Consider the following 18,325-nt stretch of genomic DNA (forward strand, 5'->3'; position numbering starts at 1 on the left):
TGTTTCTCTCATTTTATTGATAAATTTAATAAAGGATTCATTATGTAGATATGATTGGTTACATCACTGGCCATTGGTGATAACAAATTCAACTCCTCTGTTCTCCATGGAGTCTATGGAATAGGAGGAGTAAGACTGAGAATTCCAATCTTGTAATTACATGCTCAGTTTCACTGGCAACCAGATTTGTATTTCAAGGCTATCCAGAAGGCCTACAAGAATCACTTCATTCACAGGATGAATGCCACTATCCTCTAGGAAATTCCAAGAGATTTAGAAGATCTGTACTGAGTGTTCATATCATTCTGAAAATCCAAAAAGATATGATACATTGGTATAGGAGGTCCTTCTGTCTATGTGTTGTTTTCATTGGTTAATAAAGAAACTGCTTTGGGCCTGTTGATATGGCATAACTTAGGCAGGTGGGGAAAATTAAGTGGAATGCTGGGGGAAAAAAGGCAGAGTCAGAGAGATGCCATGGAGCCACCAGAGACAGATGCTGGGAATTTACCCAGTAAGCCACTGTCACATGGAGATACACAGATTAACAGAAATGGATTAAATTAATATAAGAGTTAGCCAATAAGAAGTTAGAGCTAATGGGCCAAGTAGTGTTTTAATGAATACAATTTCTGTGTGGTTATTTCTTGGCTCAGCTAGCCAGGTGGCCAGGACAAACAACACATATGTATGAATTATATGATAATCATTCCCTCAAATAGGATTCGTATAAAAAGCATAATGTTAGCTGAGCAATCATCATTCTCTGCTTCTTGACTTTGGATCACATGTGACCAAAAGAAACACTTTCTCCCTTAAGTTGCCTTTTTTGGGGTATTTTTATCACTTGAACATATAATATAACTAAGAATATATACCCATGTAAGAAGGTCTACATGTTGTTATTTCTGTTATTACATCTAATTTTCCATAGTATCTTGTTTTGTGATTATATCATTTATTTTTCTAAATGGATATATGTTTTCTTTGTTTCATACTCCTATTTCCTTTGTGATTTATGTTCTTTCTTCTTTCTCTGTTGTTTCATAATTTCTTGATTTGCAATCAAGTTTTATACATGAGATTCATTTTGTTGTAGTATATTCTAATAAATATTCATCTATTTATAAATGTGGTTATTTCCTATTCTTTTATTCTTGTGACCTTCATGTATTATTGGCATGCTATTTTTTTCCATGTTAGTCATCACTGAATGTCCTGTGGGTTTTTTGGACAGGTTTATTTTAGTTTGGAGTAGGAGCCATTGTAAAAAACATAGACATTTTTCCCCACAGAATTTTTACTTCTCTACTACCATAGGGGTATTTGAATTCTTCTAGGCATGAGCATGTGGGCCTTCACATATATCTGTTATTCACAGAATTCAAGTGAGCCTAATCATTCTATCACATTTATCACAACTTGCTTTCTGGAAGAACAAAAATTTTATACTTCATGATACATATTTACCCTTCAGACAGTTGTTTGGACTTGTATCTGTCCTTTTTAACAACTGTAACCTCTGAACTAATTCACTACTCTTTGTTTTTATTGCCTTTGTTTCTTCTATTGTAACTGATTACTTACTGAATTAGATTGATCCCATGGTCACAAAATACTCTTCTTTCACCAGGCAATAGTGGTGCACACACTTTAATTCCAGCACTGGGGGACACATAGGAAGGCAGATCTCTGAGTCTGAGACCATCCTGGTCTATAGACCTAGTTCCAGGACAGCTAGTGCTGTTACATAGAGAACCCCTATCTTGCAAAAACAAAAACAAAAGAAAAAAAACTATTGGTTCTAGGTCATTTGGTTTTGTTGACATTATTGTTGTCATTCTTTGTGTGTGGGGGGGATATGCATTTGCCATATCATGCAGTTGAAAGACAGAGGACAATCTAAGACATCAAGCACCAACTCTAAGCTTGTGTTGAGATAAAGTCTCTTGTTGCTTTTCTACACCTTATTCCAGGCTCAATGATCCAAAAGCTTCTAGGGATTGTTCTGTCTTTGCTTTCCATCTTCATATAGCAGTACTGTAATTACAGATGCTCACACTATTGCAAACAGCTTTTGTGTGAGTTCAGGGATTTGAACTTAGGTCCTCCCACTTGCTTGTCAAACATCTCCAGTGATTGAACTCCCTCCGGCCATGAAGGTCACATACTAATTGTGATTTACTATGCTTCATCTATTATAATAGAAAGGAAATTTCAACGGTGAGAAGTGGACAGTAGAAATTTATTCTTTTCTTATTTGATACTGATGCAGTAATTCACATCTAATGACTTCTTTCTTGATGAAGTATGAGACACAGGAAAGTGACAAAGAACCAGAATATTGAGGAAAAATAGACAAGGTAGGGGAAAGTGATGGTGAAGAGTGGGAAATTTGAGAAAACAAAATTAAGAGGTTGTATATATTCAAATTTCCAGGTTAAGGCTATTGAAAAAAAAGCAGGCAAGTGATGATGATTACATACTCATAATGGTAGCCAAGATTTTAGGAAGTTTGAAAGAAAAAAGTCTAAAAGTAGTATTGGGGAACAATGAGCTACCAGTATTCACATTGAGCTCTATGGATTAAGAAAAAAGATCAAAACAATGTTCACCTATGGTGATATCAAGAAAAGACAGCACATTTTACATGGCTATTATGAGGCTAACTATGTAAAAGAAGAAAACTTTCAGGAAAACTCCAGACATAGAGCAAATTTCTAATAATGGAACTGGCTGAATGCTGCATGGCTTGGATCTTGGAACCCTAACCGTGGATGACGTAGGAATGATGAAAGGACAGACACCAAGATACATGCAAAGACAGGCTGTGATTTGGTAGGCTGGGCTCATGGATGGAAAATCCATAGCACATCAAAAACTCAGCAGCATATTTCTTATAAGCAGTTGGACAGGTAGATAGGGTTATTTCATACAACTGAACAAGGAGGCAGGGTTATTCCATACATATGAACAAGGAGAATACAGGGTTATTACATACAGATAAATAATAAGGCCAGGTTATTATGTGTAGCTGAAGAAGGAGGCAGGTTTAGCTAATCTCTGGAGGAGCAGTCTCTGTAGGGGAGCAGCAGTCTTTAGGATATAACATCTTGAGACTGAAATGTATGGTCAACATTTCATATATACACTGTCAACATTTGCTTTGGAACAAAAGAAAGTTTTGCCATTGATCTGAGCCACTCCTAAGGGACTGAAGAACTTGGGTCTTTAGTATGGTCCTGCACACTTAAATAACACACATTCTTCAAGAATTTCATTGCCCCTCTACAGAATCAGTAGTTTCCAAGTTCTACATAGACAGACCATGAGTACTCACACTGAGTGCCTAACAAGTGGCTCCTAACCATCTTCAAGTTTAAATGGTCAGTACTTCTCCCAGTTACAGTTAAAGAAGTATGTTGAATTTGTGCTCTGGGTATCAGAAGTTCAGTGGTACATACTAAATGGGTGACAGAATTGGGCAAAGCATATAATTTTTACAAACCTATAAGAAAGCAAAATAGTTTCCAAACAGAAAAGCAGCAAAGCAAGGAACTTCATAGTAGTTCAATGCAACTGTCATGGCTTTGTTGGGAAATGTTAGTTTAGGATTTGTTGCATTTGTATATGCGGTAAAATGTTTGTTTAATGATGCAAAAATGTGTCATTTTGCCTGCCTAAAACACCTGATTGGTCTAATAAAGAGCTGAATATTCAATAGCTAGACAGGAAAAAAGATAGGTGGGGCTTCTAGGCATATAAAAAAATAGAAGGAGAAATCTAGGAGAGGGAAGAGCAAGGAGTGAAAAAAAGGAGAGGAGAACCCCAGAGACCAGCCACTCCACCACAGAGCCAGCCACAGTGTAGTGATATTTCATTTGTATTTTAACAAATAAAGCTTGTTTGAAGATAAAAATGCAAAAGAGCCACACAGTCCAGGAAGTAGTGGCACACACCTTTAATCCCAGCAGCTACACTAGGTAGCCCTATAGGCTTGGTAGTGGTGGTGCAAGCCTTTAATCCCAGCACCAGAGAGGAATATAAGGCAAGACGAGACAGGAATTTGCTCTTTTTCAATCAAGATTTCATACGGGTAAGAGCTCTCTAGTGCCTTGGCTGTTTTGCTTTTCTGATCTTTAGGTGGAACCCCAATATTAGTCTCTGGGTTTTTATTATTTGTGTTACACCATGGAGTAAGAAGGAAAGAAAGATATATAAAATAAAGAAAGGTAAAAAGGCCAGGGACAAAATGTAGTTAAAGAGAAATGGGATAAGTTAAGTTGAAAAATAAGGCTAGAAACAAGCCAAGATAAGACTGGGCATTCATGAGAAAGGATTAGTCTCCATTTATTTATTTGAAGGTTGGGTGCCAGTCCCGCAAAAACACAAAACAAAAAAACTACAGACAATTATTTCTGTTTATTAATTTGTATTCTTTAATTAGTTCATAAATGTGTGTAATTATCCTTTCTCACTCCTCTTCCACTCTGGCTGAACCCCCTCTTCTTCACAACAAGTTCCACTCTTTCTAGTGGAATGTGGTCCACTGGGTTTATTTAAGGTTTCTTGTATAAGCACAATTTAGGGTTATTTGCTGGGGAATTGGCAGCATATCAGTGAGTATACCACTAAAAAAGAGAATCTATTTCCATTAGCAACCATTAACTGCCAATAGATCCTCAGGAAGGGGTGGGGTTGTATCCCTACTCCACATTAAAATATTGCCTATCTTGATCTTGTACAGTCTTGTGCAGGTAACCACTGCTTCTGTGGATTCATTGTTGCAAAAGCCACATCATGCCTAGAAGACAATGTATAGCATTTTTCTCTATACCTATACTCTTACAGTCTTTCTTTCTAAATGTTGCTTGAACCTTGGAGAGAGCAATATAGCTGTTTTGTATGTATGTTAACCTTGTAAACTTGATACACACTTAAGCATATGTGGTAAGAAGTAATCTTAATTAAGTTATTTCCTTCTATGAGAATGCCTTGTGCACATGTCTATGATGATGACTGTGGCAGCATTTTTTTTTGATTAAGGATTGATGTAGGAAAACTAAACCTTGAGAAAGTGGTTCCCTAGGAAGGTTCAATAAGTAAACTGAACAGGCCATGGAGGTCACATCTTGATCTAACCCATTTATAATAATCTGTGTAGCACCACGAGGTCATGTCTTACCGGGAAAGATTCTAACCTACGTCCAACTCAGGCCAGAGCTTCATGGCATCTGCCACACTTTCCTTCTTCCCAGCATTCTGTTCTGTCTACTCCACCCACCTAAGGGCTGCCCTATCAAAAGGCCAAGGGAGTCTCTTTATTCAACCAATGAAAGAAACACAAATATAGAATGTCCTCCTACACCAGTCAAGGCAGTGTGCAACTTTGTTCCATGGTCCTTCGGTTTCTGTTCAAATTTCTTCCCTGATTTTCTTCAATGATGGGCTATAACCTTTAAGTCAAATATATGCTTTCATGCACAAGTGAGTATTGGTTATTGTTTATTCACAGCATCATAGAAATTAACATGCTATTTAGTGCTAAGTGCTCAGCAGTCACATTTTCTCAGTACTTTGACCAATTATAAGTCTTTCCTTTAACCATTCTCCATTAAAAATAGAAGTTTCTCTTATCAAGGCTGAGAGTAGCTCTAAACTATGGAAATAAGGATAAAAATTTAGAAGATAGTTGGGCAGAATGTCGATTTAGCAAAATAAAAATGTAGGCCCTGCCTCTAGAATCTATGACCTTCACAGCCATGTGTTTATTTTTTTAACTAGGTTCACAGTACTAGGCATGAATTTCTTCCTGTAAAGAAAGTTTTGAAATTAGCCAGAAAACATTTGGATACCACCTCCCAAGATACTAGTGGCACTGCTTTTGCAGTGGGCAGATATTGCCTGGCAAGATGGTATTGTAAGTAGCTTGGTTAGCAATTTTGAAGATTGTTGAGCACTGAGCAAAGAGCTCTCTCCCTATGTGATAATTCATCAGAGAGATGATTCAGTTGTTTCATTTTTTCTTCATGTGCTTTTCATTTGACTGTTATCATAATGGGAATAGGGATGACCAAACTCACTCCATATTGAATTGACAGGGTGCAGGCAATTAGGCATCATTGCCTTGCTAAGCCAATCCAATGTCAAACTGTGACAACAGCTGGCTAGGGTGGAAGATACCCTGGGAATATTTCTAGGGGCTTAGATGAAAAGTCTTTCCTTCAATGTGATAGATGGTGTTTATCGATCCCTTGAGGAAAAAGTGTCTCTCTCAATATGACTTAAATACTTAATCTCAGTACTACACTGTCTGAACTAAACAAGTCCCACCCTTTTATTCATTTTATCTGCAGTTGAATAAAGAGCTTCCATTCTATCAGCATTTAAACATTGAAGCACTATGTATCTCCATGCAGAACTGTCTCTTTCTATTAGCTGTGTATAATTATGTAACATAATTGTGCACTGTATTTGTAGTCTCCTCAGATAGAAAGGTGTTGCATTATGCCAAATGAATCATGTAAAACATGCACAGATTCTTTGTTAATTGGCCAATTGTCAGGTACTAAAAGTCAGAGGAATGAAAGGGCATAATAGTTTGATATTTGCAAGATCCCTATTTCCTGTGGTTCATAACCGTCTAAAGTAAATACATTCGCTGACCGAATTCAAACCACAGTTGTGCTGACTGTTAGATTGAGTGTATTCTGAATTCCAATTTCTCCTCTATGTCCATAGATTGCTGTGTGTTTGTTGTAGGCAGTGGTCCACTTGGTTTCAGAAGAGAATGACAGTCTATTATCCAGCAGTGACTAGAAACACACTGGCTGGTAATAGAGGGTATGGCAAAAGAAGAGAGGAAAGTTAAAGCAAGTCTTAAAATAGTAACATATTTGTTGGGAGTGGCACTTCAATTAAAGTCACCTGGTCCCTGTATTAGAAAATGCAACAAGAGAAAATTATATCAGACAAAGGAATGATAAGAAATGTGTTACTAGATTTCTAAGGAACGTGGAATTTTTATTTTTTTTTAAAAAAATATTATATACAAACCCAATAAACTCAGGTCTGAATAGATTTGCTTTCAGTTATTCTGAATTAACAATTCTGAGTACCTGATGATAAATCAGAGAATTTCCCTGCTGATGATCACCAGCTGAAGAAAACTCTTCAAAGTAGGGTGTTTTTTTCTCTCTGTGCTGCTCATTCTATTTAATAGCATCACTGTATTACCTGGATGTAGAATAATATTCTTATTGAAATTCTAGCACCTCTCAATAACTAACTATTTGCTAGTATCTCCCAATGCTCCCCAGTTATCATACCTTGAGGAAAGAAATATTACTTGGGAGTCAATGTTTGAAAAATGAAAAGGAAGTCGTAAGCAAGAACCCAAACCAAGTTGTGGAAATATTTACCATTCCTTCCTGTCATCATATGCAAAACTTTATTTGGTTCCTCAAATTCTACACATGTGAATGTCTGCTAAATATGGCCAATCAGATAGAGAGGCAATACAAAATGAAGGTTTTTATGTTATGCATTTGACAGAGCTAAGGTGTACATGGATTTGGTGATATATGAGCATTGAATTCTCACCTGTTATATATTTCCCTTTTATCAACTTTAAAATGAAAATATTCCAACAGTTCTACTTTTAAGTTTTCAACAGAAATCACCATTGGTAAAGATCTTAAAAAATGAATGATAAAACGTTTTCAAGTGCTGTCTTGCTAAAAGCAACAGCTGTGGTGCTTTGCTTTGCTGGGGCAATGCATGTCCAAGATAGTGAAGTGCCAGAACACTCATAATAAAACACAAGGAACTCAAGGTTGCAAAGAAGACTGCCCCAAACATGTTCCTCATACAACACTGAAAGCTTCTAATCTCTCAGGTTCCTGAAACTCGCTTCCTAGTTTCTGTTATTAGAACAATATTTAGAGAGGAGCAGGAAGCTCCAATTTAATGTTCTTTTCCCTTAGATTTCAATTAAATAAGGAGAACTCCATAAGAAAGACATGAAGAGAAAAATTAACGATGAGGGGAAAAGAAAAATTGCCAACTGATATGTTCTTCTCTGGCCTGGTTTAGTGAAAGACATTTTCAGTTGTGTTCTTCAGCTTGTCTGAGTTCCACAGAAATGGAAAAAAGCATGGGCTCCATTTAAACTCCACTTTTTTGGTTGATTTTAATGTAAACTTGCAACAAATTAGAATCTCCTGATTAGGGAGCCTTCCCTGAAGAATTATCTCAATTGCCTTGAATGATGTGGGAAGACCAACCGCAATTGGGGGTAGCACCTTCAAGTAGGAGTCCAGTTAAAAAAGGGGTGGATGGAGGGTGAATTGGCACGTGGTGGGGTGGAATTGGGAGAAGTGGAGTGAGAGAAAGCTGTAATCAGAATGTATGAGAGAAGAATAAACTTTTTTAAAAAATCAAAGGTATTTAAGAAGTTGATTCTCACCTTTGATCCCCTGGACTTCACTTGCAGGAATATGGCTGATTTGCCCTATTGTTGCTGCTGCTGCTGCTGATTGCTTTTCTGATAGAAGGATCAGCATTCCCAAGCTCTAACTGTTGAATAGGAATCATTGGCTTTCTGGAACTTTCCAGGCTTCCAGTTCCAGATGGATACTACTGAGGCACACTCCTTTACGGACTGAATCATCACCCATTCTCCATTCCTCCCTCCCATTTCTGGAACTATTCTGAGGTTGGGGCACTCAGCCTCCAGGGCCGAGTATCAGGTTCTCATGTCTTTAGTGGATAAGATTTTTCTATGAGTACCATTTTAAAGCTCAATAAGATATATTTTGCATAGATATGTGATCTTCAAACACTTTACAAAACTACAGAATATGGCATTTAAGATGTTTTAATAACCCAAGGCTTGTCATGACAATGAGACACATTTCCTCCTGACAGCACCAAACTACTTCAAAAAAAGGATGTTGAATATTGAAGAACTTCTGAATTGATTTTACTTTCATTGTGGCAAAGTTAGCAACAGGGAAAGAACTGCTCTTGCCTCTACTATTGACAGTATACTGTATAAATTGAATGAGCAGGACACAAAAGAAGGTGACTACTGAACTTTGCTAAGATAAGGTAGGAGAGTCCTTCAAAATTTCCTTCTTCACAAGAAAGTCTGTCAGATATTGTAGGCCTGTAGGCCAAATATGGATGCCCCCAATTTTACATAGAAAACTTGGGTGACTGTCAAGGCAATCAAGTGTCTCTATCTTATCAATAGTTTTGGAAGTTGTTTATTCTGCAGTTCCTGTTTACTCAAGCAATATTATATCTTTCTTGGGTCTCTGGTAGATTTGCAGGCTAAAATCCTCTTTGTATTGTCTTTTCTTAGTAAATGTATAGTTATAGTTTACCTTGTTACAAAATTCAGCAAAGAAACTCACAAAAGAGGAGTAAAGTGTATAAGGTTGAGAAACATAAAAGCTTAAATTGTTTAAGAAAATGTTTAGAGGTCTAAAAAGATGGTTTTGGCTTGGTATTACAAGGTAGGATAGAAAGTAAATTAGGTACAAAACCTAGGCCTCACCAAGATAGGATTGATAATGGAGTATTTTATGTTAATTTGCCAAATGTAATTAATTGAACATTGTAAATGCAATTCTTAATTGATAATTATTCTTACTATATATAGTTTTACTATGTATAGTTACAATCATTTCCTTTTTAGAGGGGAAATATTGTAAAATAATCTTTTTGTGCACTGTGAAGATGTGTCTTTGCCAAAGCACTTTCTGATTGGTTTAATAAAGAGCTAAATGGCCAATAGCTAGGCAGGAGGTATAGGTGGGTCTTACAGGCACAAAGAAGTCTCTGAGAAGTAGAGAGGCAGAAAAGCCAAACAGACACAAAACAAGTCAGATACACAGAATGTGAAAGAGATAAAAGTCACATGGTAGATCATAGATTAATAAAACTATGGGTTAATTTATGTTATAAATGCTAGCTTGAGATAAGCCTAAGCTATAGGCTGAGCTTTCATTATTAATACAAAGTTTCTGTGTCATTATTTGGGAGCTGGATGGCAGGACAGAGGAAGACTCATTAAACTATTCATAAAATTTGAGAGAAATATGGGGACTTTATTTGTTTCATCATAACAAAATATCATAATCTAGGCACGTTAAATAACAGAAATTTATTTTCTTACTCTTTTTTTTTTTTACTAGAAGGCTGAGCTCAACTGAAGGCTCTTCTGGCTTGTGAATGGCCACCTTCTTCCTACATCCTCTTTGTATTGTCTGTATTGTCTTATCTTAGTAAGTGAACATATGGAGAGGAAGATAAAATGCAAAATGACACCACAGCATGAGATTGCTCATGGACACTAATCCTATCAGATTAGGGTTCCATTTGTTTTTAAATTTATTTGAGCTTCATTTCTTATTTTGAGCTTCTATCTCCAAATGAAACCACACTAAGCACCAGGACTTCAAGATATAAAGTTAGGGAAAACACATTCAGTCAATAAGATCTCTGTAGCATATTTGTAATTTCTCTCTAAATCTAAAAGTTGTCATGAGAAATGTAATGAAAATAGAATATAACTTTGGAGGAGCCATTATACTGTTTTGCCTAATCATTATATGATAATCTTGTTTGTTGATATTTATAATATTCAAATAATGTACTTCAAATTTGGTTGTGACCACATGTGCTTTCATAAACACTAATCCACCCATAAGTAATTTTATGTGGTAATATAGTAGAAACATGGCTTTAGCTATGAAACATATAAGTTGCTAATAAAAAATAGTAAGAACTGACATTTTTATTAATGTATTATAAAATGTTATATGTATACCAATAAATAGGCATCAATAAGGCAATGGATTGCAAAATCCCATTTTGACAGCAATCCAACTCTCCAAGGTCAGTAAGTAATGAGAAAAAGTGTCAACCATTTAAGGGAGAAATTTTCTGAAGAAGTATGTTTCTGATCCCTTTTCATCTGCTATTAAAAAAAACCACATGCATACAAGTAAAAATGCAAACTAACTAATTTCAGTAGTTTCTTAGTAACTGGTCTGTAGTGAATTAAACCTGAATTCATTCTGTTACATGTTTTTGGCAGCTTGAAATTCTATATATTTTAGTTTTGCTCTATTCTCTAAATGTGGATTGCTTGATGGTGTGTAAGAGAGCTAATTAGATATAAATACCAACCAGCACCCAAATAACAAGGATCATAATGATCATACAGTGAACAGCTGTGCCACTCGATAAATTGGTTTCTTTTCTAATACTGCCCCAATTCAAACATTTTCTAGCTCCAAAAATGTTTTCCCTTCATAGGCCAGATTCAATTTTTAAAATATCTTGCTAATGCAGGACTTCAGAAGGGCAGAAAATTTGAGGCTTTTGTGAACTTTTGTTACAAAAGCTAAACATGAATCTTATTGGTTATGGATTTCTCTGGTTTCTTAACTGATAGTTTAAAATATATAGTAATACTTATGGGAAGTATGCAGGAAAAATACAAGATTATAATTATGAATTAGTAAATAATCATCTATACATGTGAACTGTGTGCTATTTTGATTCTTTGCTTTTAGAAATATTTATTTATTTCTATTTTAGCTTTGAGTGTTTTGCCTGCATGTATGTATGTGTACCACATGTGTATAATGTCTGCAGAGGCAAGAAGAGGGCATTAGATTGCATGGAATTGAGTTTCAGGTGGTTGTGAGCTGCTATGTGGGTGCTAGGAACCAAACTCTGATCCTCTACAAGAGCAGTAAATGCTCATAACTACTGAGCCATCTCTCCAGTTATTATTTAGTTTGCTTTTTGCCACTTTATGTTTTGATCTACAATTTAAAATGGAAGGAGTATTTCAGTAGTACTTTAGGGTGATAGTTCTAGATTTTATTTATCTCAGAACATATTAATTTAGTGCACATTTTGTATCTAGTACTACTTAAGTTACAATATACATAAGAGAAATTGTTCCTCCGTCCTTCAAGGAATGAACCTTCAAGTAGGGAGTTGGGTGAAATTTTCTTCATTTTATTTAATTAGTAACTACAGATTGTGGTTTTCTCTGGGGGAAAAACAGTTTAGGAATTGTAGAAAAATCTGGAGAACTGGGTTGTTTCCCGAGATAAATATATCTGGAAGAATTCTCTGAGGAAGGAATATATTAACTGAGACAAACAGCAAGCTAATGAAAATGAGAAACTTGATGCTTCTACACAGAGAGCAGCAGAAATCCATGGGACATACTTTTGACCAAATATCTCAGGCCTGTTTTGGAGGGATGAAATGGCTTTCAACTTATAGACTGAAAACAGGGCTTCAGTGTATTACTACCTTTGCAAAAGCCCATCAAAATGTGTAGTAGGAGGTCGCTTGTTCGTTTCCTGGTTGCCCAGACTCCTGAAGTAACCACACAGAAACTATTATTTTCAATACTATTTGGCCAATAGCTTAAGCACATTTCTCGCTAGCTCTTACATCCAGAGTTAGCCCATTTCCTTTATTTTATATTTTACCATGAGGTCTGTGGCCTACCGGCAAGGTTCCAACTTGACAGCTCACATCTTTTCCTCTGGAGGCTACATGGCATCTCTCTGACTCCGCCTTTGTTCTCCCAGCATTCAGCTTAGTTTTCCCTGTCTAGCTCTATTCTCTCCTGTGCAGGCCCAAAACAGCTTCTTTATTCATTAACCAATAAAAGCAGCACATATTCAGAAGGACCTCCCATACCAAAAATGGTAGCAGAAAAATTAAAGTTGAAAGGGAGACATAATAAGATAGAAAGAATACAAAATTGACATAACAGAAAACAAAATGCTGCAATCTGAACAACAGGTAGATGATCAGAAACTAAGTCACTGGTTCTCAATCTGTGGGTCATGACTCCATTATAAATGATACTTTCACAGAGGTCACATATCAGATATCCTGCATATCAGATATTTATATTATGATTCACAGCAGTAGAAAATTTACAGTTATGAAGTATCAACAAAAATACTTTTATGATCTGGGAGGTCACCAAAACATGAGGAACTATATTAAAGGGTCAAAGCATTAGGAAGGTCAAAAACCACTGATCTAAGCCTAGAAGTTACAGATGGTAAGAAGCCACCAATTTTCCTCAGTGGGGGTACTTTTAGACATCCCTGGAAGATGAGTGAGAGGTTAAAAGCAGGAAAATGAATTTAGCTGGAGTTAGAATCCAAACCCGTTTTTACTGCATTTAAATGGCAAAGTGCCCTTTCCATATCAGTGGGAAAATAATGGAAGTTAATTGTCTAGAGAAGACAGTATTAAGAATCTCTAGAATAGGAAATACTAAGAATAACCACAGATGGAGCTACTGTATTAAAAGGGGGATCATATGAAAGTTCATATTTTGAATATTAAACCTCAAAATTCTTTTCTTACTAAGATTTCAGTGTGCTGGTAGCCAGGCTTATTCCTTAAAGGCGATTAGAAAATTCAAGTGTTCCCCCAAGGGAAGAATTTACCCAGATTACATTTCTATGAAGCAATGGTCAACAAAATTCATCCATCACACAGAGCTTCTAATATGCTCTTTAGAGGATTAACTATGAAGTGGCAGTCAAGGACAACAAAACAACTGACAAACGTCTCCAACATAAAAGAATAATATCAAAACAAATAGACATAACCAGGCAGGGATACTAAATTTTATACATTTTTACCAACCCAGTTCTACAGACATAAGATGGGCTGTGAATGCACAAAAAAAATGCTTTGCTAAAATAAATAAACAAACATGAAACAATCAAAGAATAAAGAACACTTGAAACTTAAAAGTATAGGAAATATCTAAATAATAAGAGCTAAAAAATTAAATTTGAGACAGATTTCAAAAGAAAAAAAATTAATTCAAAAAAAAGGAGAAAAAATATAGGTGAAAAGAAATACTTTAAATAGAAAATCCAATTCAAGAGACAGAAAACATAAGTAATGAAAGTCACAAAAAGACAAAATGTAGCCTCACCCCAATTGTGCACTAACCAAAGAACTAATTCAACAAAATTTACACATTCAAATGGCCTGTTATATTCATACCTAGCACAGAATGTAAAAGCTAATCTTCACTGAACAATCAAAATAAATTTTTAGATGACTAGAGAAGTTTTATGTAGATAAGAGCATACTTCACACAATGGATCATATCCTAGCAATAGCACCAAAGCTAGAACAATGGTTCAGTGACTTAAGCATCCTCACATAAAATATTTGTCAACTTAGAGTACTAGAGTAGAAGTTATCAGTTATGTCTATGGTACAATTTAAAAAAAGTTACATACACACAGTATCTCAAAAAGTGTGAGACTCATACAACTATCTGTAGCACGAATAATAAAAACCCAGAATCAGATATTGGAGTTTGACCCAAACACCAGAGAAACAAAGTATCCAAGCCTCTAGAGAAGTTTTACCTCTACCAAGGCTGGGCAAACAGAAACTAAGCAGACTAAACAGGCTAAACTGACTAAGCAATCAGAGCCTCCCTATATTTCCATTTTATATTCCCTCTAGTGCAGAGACTAAAAGCATGACTCTCTAGTACTTGGATTAAAGGTGTGAGGTACCACCACCTGGATTTGGTTCTGTATTGATCTTGTGTAGGCCAAGGTGGCCTTGAACTCACAGAGATACATCTGTCTCCCAAATCCTGGTATTAAAGGTGTGTGCCACCACTGCCTGACTGTTAGTAACTTAGCTTTGCTCTTCTGATATTCAGGCAAGCTTTATTTATTAAAACATAAGTAAAATATCACTAGCATACAACTAAACAATACAGCCCTAAAATTAAGAAAATGCAATAAATAGGAAGAAAACAAAGTCTCTAACATATACACATGAACACACACGTTCACGTGCAGGAACAGGTGGATTCTATTAAATACATCAAGGACATGAAATGTGTGCAATTGGGGTGAGATTAAATTACTAATAAATATTCTATATTCTCTAAATTTTCTTTTAGCAGTTTCAGAGTTTAGGTCTTATATTAAGCTCTTTGGTATGGAGTTGATTTTCAGGAGAAGGGAAAGATAAGGCTCTAGTTTAATTATTCTACATTGTGTTTCTGCAAAACCATGTGTTGAAGATGCTGTTTGTGTTGGTTTGAAAGAAAATGGTCCCCAAAGGAAGTGGCACTACTTGGTATAGCCTTGTTGTAGGAAGTGTGTCACTGTGGGGGCAGGCTATAAGGTCTCTTTTTCTCAAGCTTCCCTCAGAGTGACACTCAGTTGACTTCCTGTTGCTACATGATGTAGCACTCTCAACTCCAGCACTATGTTTACCTACACACTGCCATGTGCTTCATCATGGTCATAATGAACTAAACTCTGAAACTTAAAAAAAGCCACCTTCAATTAAATATTTTCTTTATAAGAGTTGATGTGATCATGATGTCTCTTCACAGCAATGTAAACCCTAAGACACTGTTCTTTCTCCAATGTGTGTTGAAACTGTGTGGACAAATATGTGTCTTTAATTCTATTCCATTTATCTATATATCTTTGTCCTAGTACCATTCTACTTATGTCACCTGGCTACCTAGTAAAATTTAAAATCCAATATAGTGACACTTCCAGCTTTATTCCTATTGCATATTTCAGAAGGTGTCCTTTAACTATGTTCTTTTTCACTTTCATTTCTTTCTGTGTTTAGATTCAGTACAGAATGAAAGCAAATACTTTTACATTTACTATTTTTCTTTTTTGTTTATTTTATGGGATTTGTTTGTTTGCCTTGAGGCTACTGTGAATAGGATTTTTCCCTGATTCTGTTCTTGGTCATTTTATCTTTGAGTATGAGAAAGCTACTGGTTTGGGTATATTAATTTTGTATTGTATCAGTTTACTAAATGTTTATCCAAAAATGTCACATTTTAGAGGCAATGGATAAAGCAGAGATTCACAGCTGGGCAAAAAAGATAAAAAAAAGAAAAGGAAACTGTTGTATTATGTGGGATGCCCCTCTGTATACTGTGAATATGTTTTATTACCTTCAGTTAATAAAAAAGCTTATTTGGCCAATAGCTAGGCAGAATAGAGCCAGGTGGGAAATTAGAACAAAGATACAGGAAAAAAAAAGGCAGAGTCAGGGAGATGCCAGAAGCCACAGGAAAATCAAGATGTGTCATAACAAGTCATGAGCCTCACGGTAAAATATAGACTAATAGACATGTGCTAATTGTAAGAGCTAGTTAATAATAAGCCTGAGCTAATAGGACAAACTGTAGTTATTAAGCCACAGAATGGTTATTTAGGAACTGGCAGATGGAAGAGAAACGTCCAGTTACAATTGTATGCTTGACTATAAATATTAGCCTCTCCATAGCCTACAGAAATTCATGAAAGATAAGATAAAAAACACTCTAAAAGCCAGAGGGTAATGAGTAAACTATGAAATGATATAGATACCTGCACAAGACATGAACACACACATGCACACACATAAAAAAGGCATTGGGGCTTGGAGGGAAACTAATTGGGAAGAAAAACAAGTCAGCAAATGTGAGATAGAGGTGTAAGAGAGGGTAATGAATATTAAAATAATCACATTATAGTCTATACATGTATGTAATTATAAAAAATAGATTTTCTTCTTCTTTTTTTTTTTTTTTGGTTTTTTCGAGATAAAGTTTCTCTGTAGCTTTGGTGCCTGTCTTGGAACTAGCTCTTGTAGACCAGGCTGGCCTCAAACTCACAGAGATCCAGCTGCCTCTGCCCGGCAGTGGTAGTACACACCTTTAATGTCAACACTCGAGAGACAGAAGCAGGCATATCTCTGTGAGTTCGAGACCAGTCTGGTCTAAAAGAGCTAGTTCTAGGACATGCTCCAAAGCTACACAGAGAAACCCTGTCTCAGAGAAACCAAAAAAAAAAATAGATTTTAAAATGTTTTTCATTTTTACTTGCTTTTTTAAAATTTCATTTTACATTCCAACCACAGTTTTCCTTCCCACCCCCCTCACCAGCACCCCTAGCCCACCCCCATCCACTCCTCCCAATGAGTAAGGGAGTCAAAAAAATCTGAATCATTAGATTAAGATAAGACCAAGCACCTTTCCTCCTGCATTAAGGCTGAGCATGCCATCCCAGCATAGGGAATGGGCTCCAACAAGTTAGGTCATGCACCAGGGAGAGATCCTCATCCACTGCCAGGGATCCCTCAGATAGTTCAAGCATCACCACTGTTTCCCATATGTAGAGGGCCTACGTCAGTACCATGAAGACTCCAGAGCTTTGGGTCTAGATTTCATGAGTTTCTACAAGCTTGGTTAAGCTTTCTCTGTGTTTTTCTCCATTATGATTGTGACCCCCCTTGCTCATATATTTCCTCCTTTCTCTCTTTGATTGGATTCCAGGAGCTTGGTCTGGATCTCTGCATCTGGTCCCATCAGTTAATGGATGAAGGATCTATGATGATAGTTGGAGTATTCGCCAATCTGATTTGAGGGGAAGGCCAGTACAGGTACTCTCTCCACTGTTGCTAGGAGTCTTAGGTAGGGTCATCATCTCAACTTTAAAGAGAGGTATTTCCTCAAATTTACAATAATTTTAAATGAGAGTGACTATTTCTATGTATCTTGAAACACAGAATAGAAGCAAAGACAAACTCTTTCTTAAATGATTTTTATTTAATCATGTGAATGAACCTGTACACGTGTCAATAAGCACACATGCATGGAGGTGCTCACAGAAGTCAAATAAGGCATCAGACACCACTAGAGCTGGGACTATAGATGGTTGTAAGCCAAACAAAGTGGGTGCTTACAATCAAAGTTCTGTCCTCTTCAGAAGCAGGAAATCCTCTTAAAAACCAAGCCATCTCTGCAATCTCAAGGCAACTTCTAACAGCCCTCAAAAAACTTTTAAACTGTTTAAATTATGTATTTTTAGAATTGTGATAAATACATAAATAGCACCAAAAAGCTTCAGAACAAGTGTAGATTTACATTAGAACAATGCCTTGAATTTCTTTAGAATATAGGATAGTGAGAAAAATTGTATGGAATCAGTGAGATCTTATTTTAGTAGGCTTGTGTTTCTTTTAGTTTCTTACATATATGATTAATATAGGTAAAAATTTACAATGTACTTTTATCCCCAACTTTCTTCACACTGTATACAGAAAAACAATTGATGGGAGGAGTTACTGTTAGATGTTGACCTTTCTAATGTATTTATAGACTTTTACTCATTTTCTGGACACTAAAACTGATTTGTATGCATTTCTGACTTTTTTCTTAAAATTTGGACTCAGTATAGAGAAATAAATATCTCCTGTCCATAAA

The sequence above is a fragment of the Chionomys nivalis genome, chromosome X (genome assembly GCF_950005125.1).
Source record: "Chionomys nivalis chromosome X, mChiNiv1.1, whole genome shotgun sequence".
NCBI lineage: Eukaryota > Metazoa > Chordata > Mammalia > Rodentia > Cricetidae > Chionomys > Chionomys nivalis.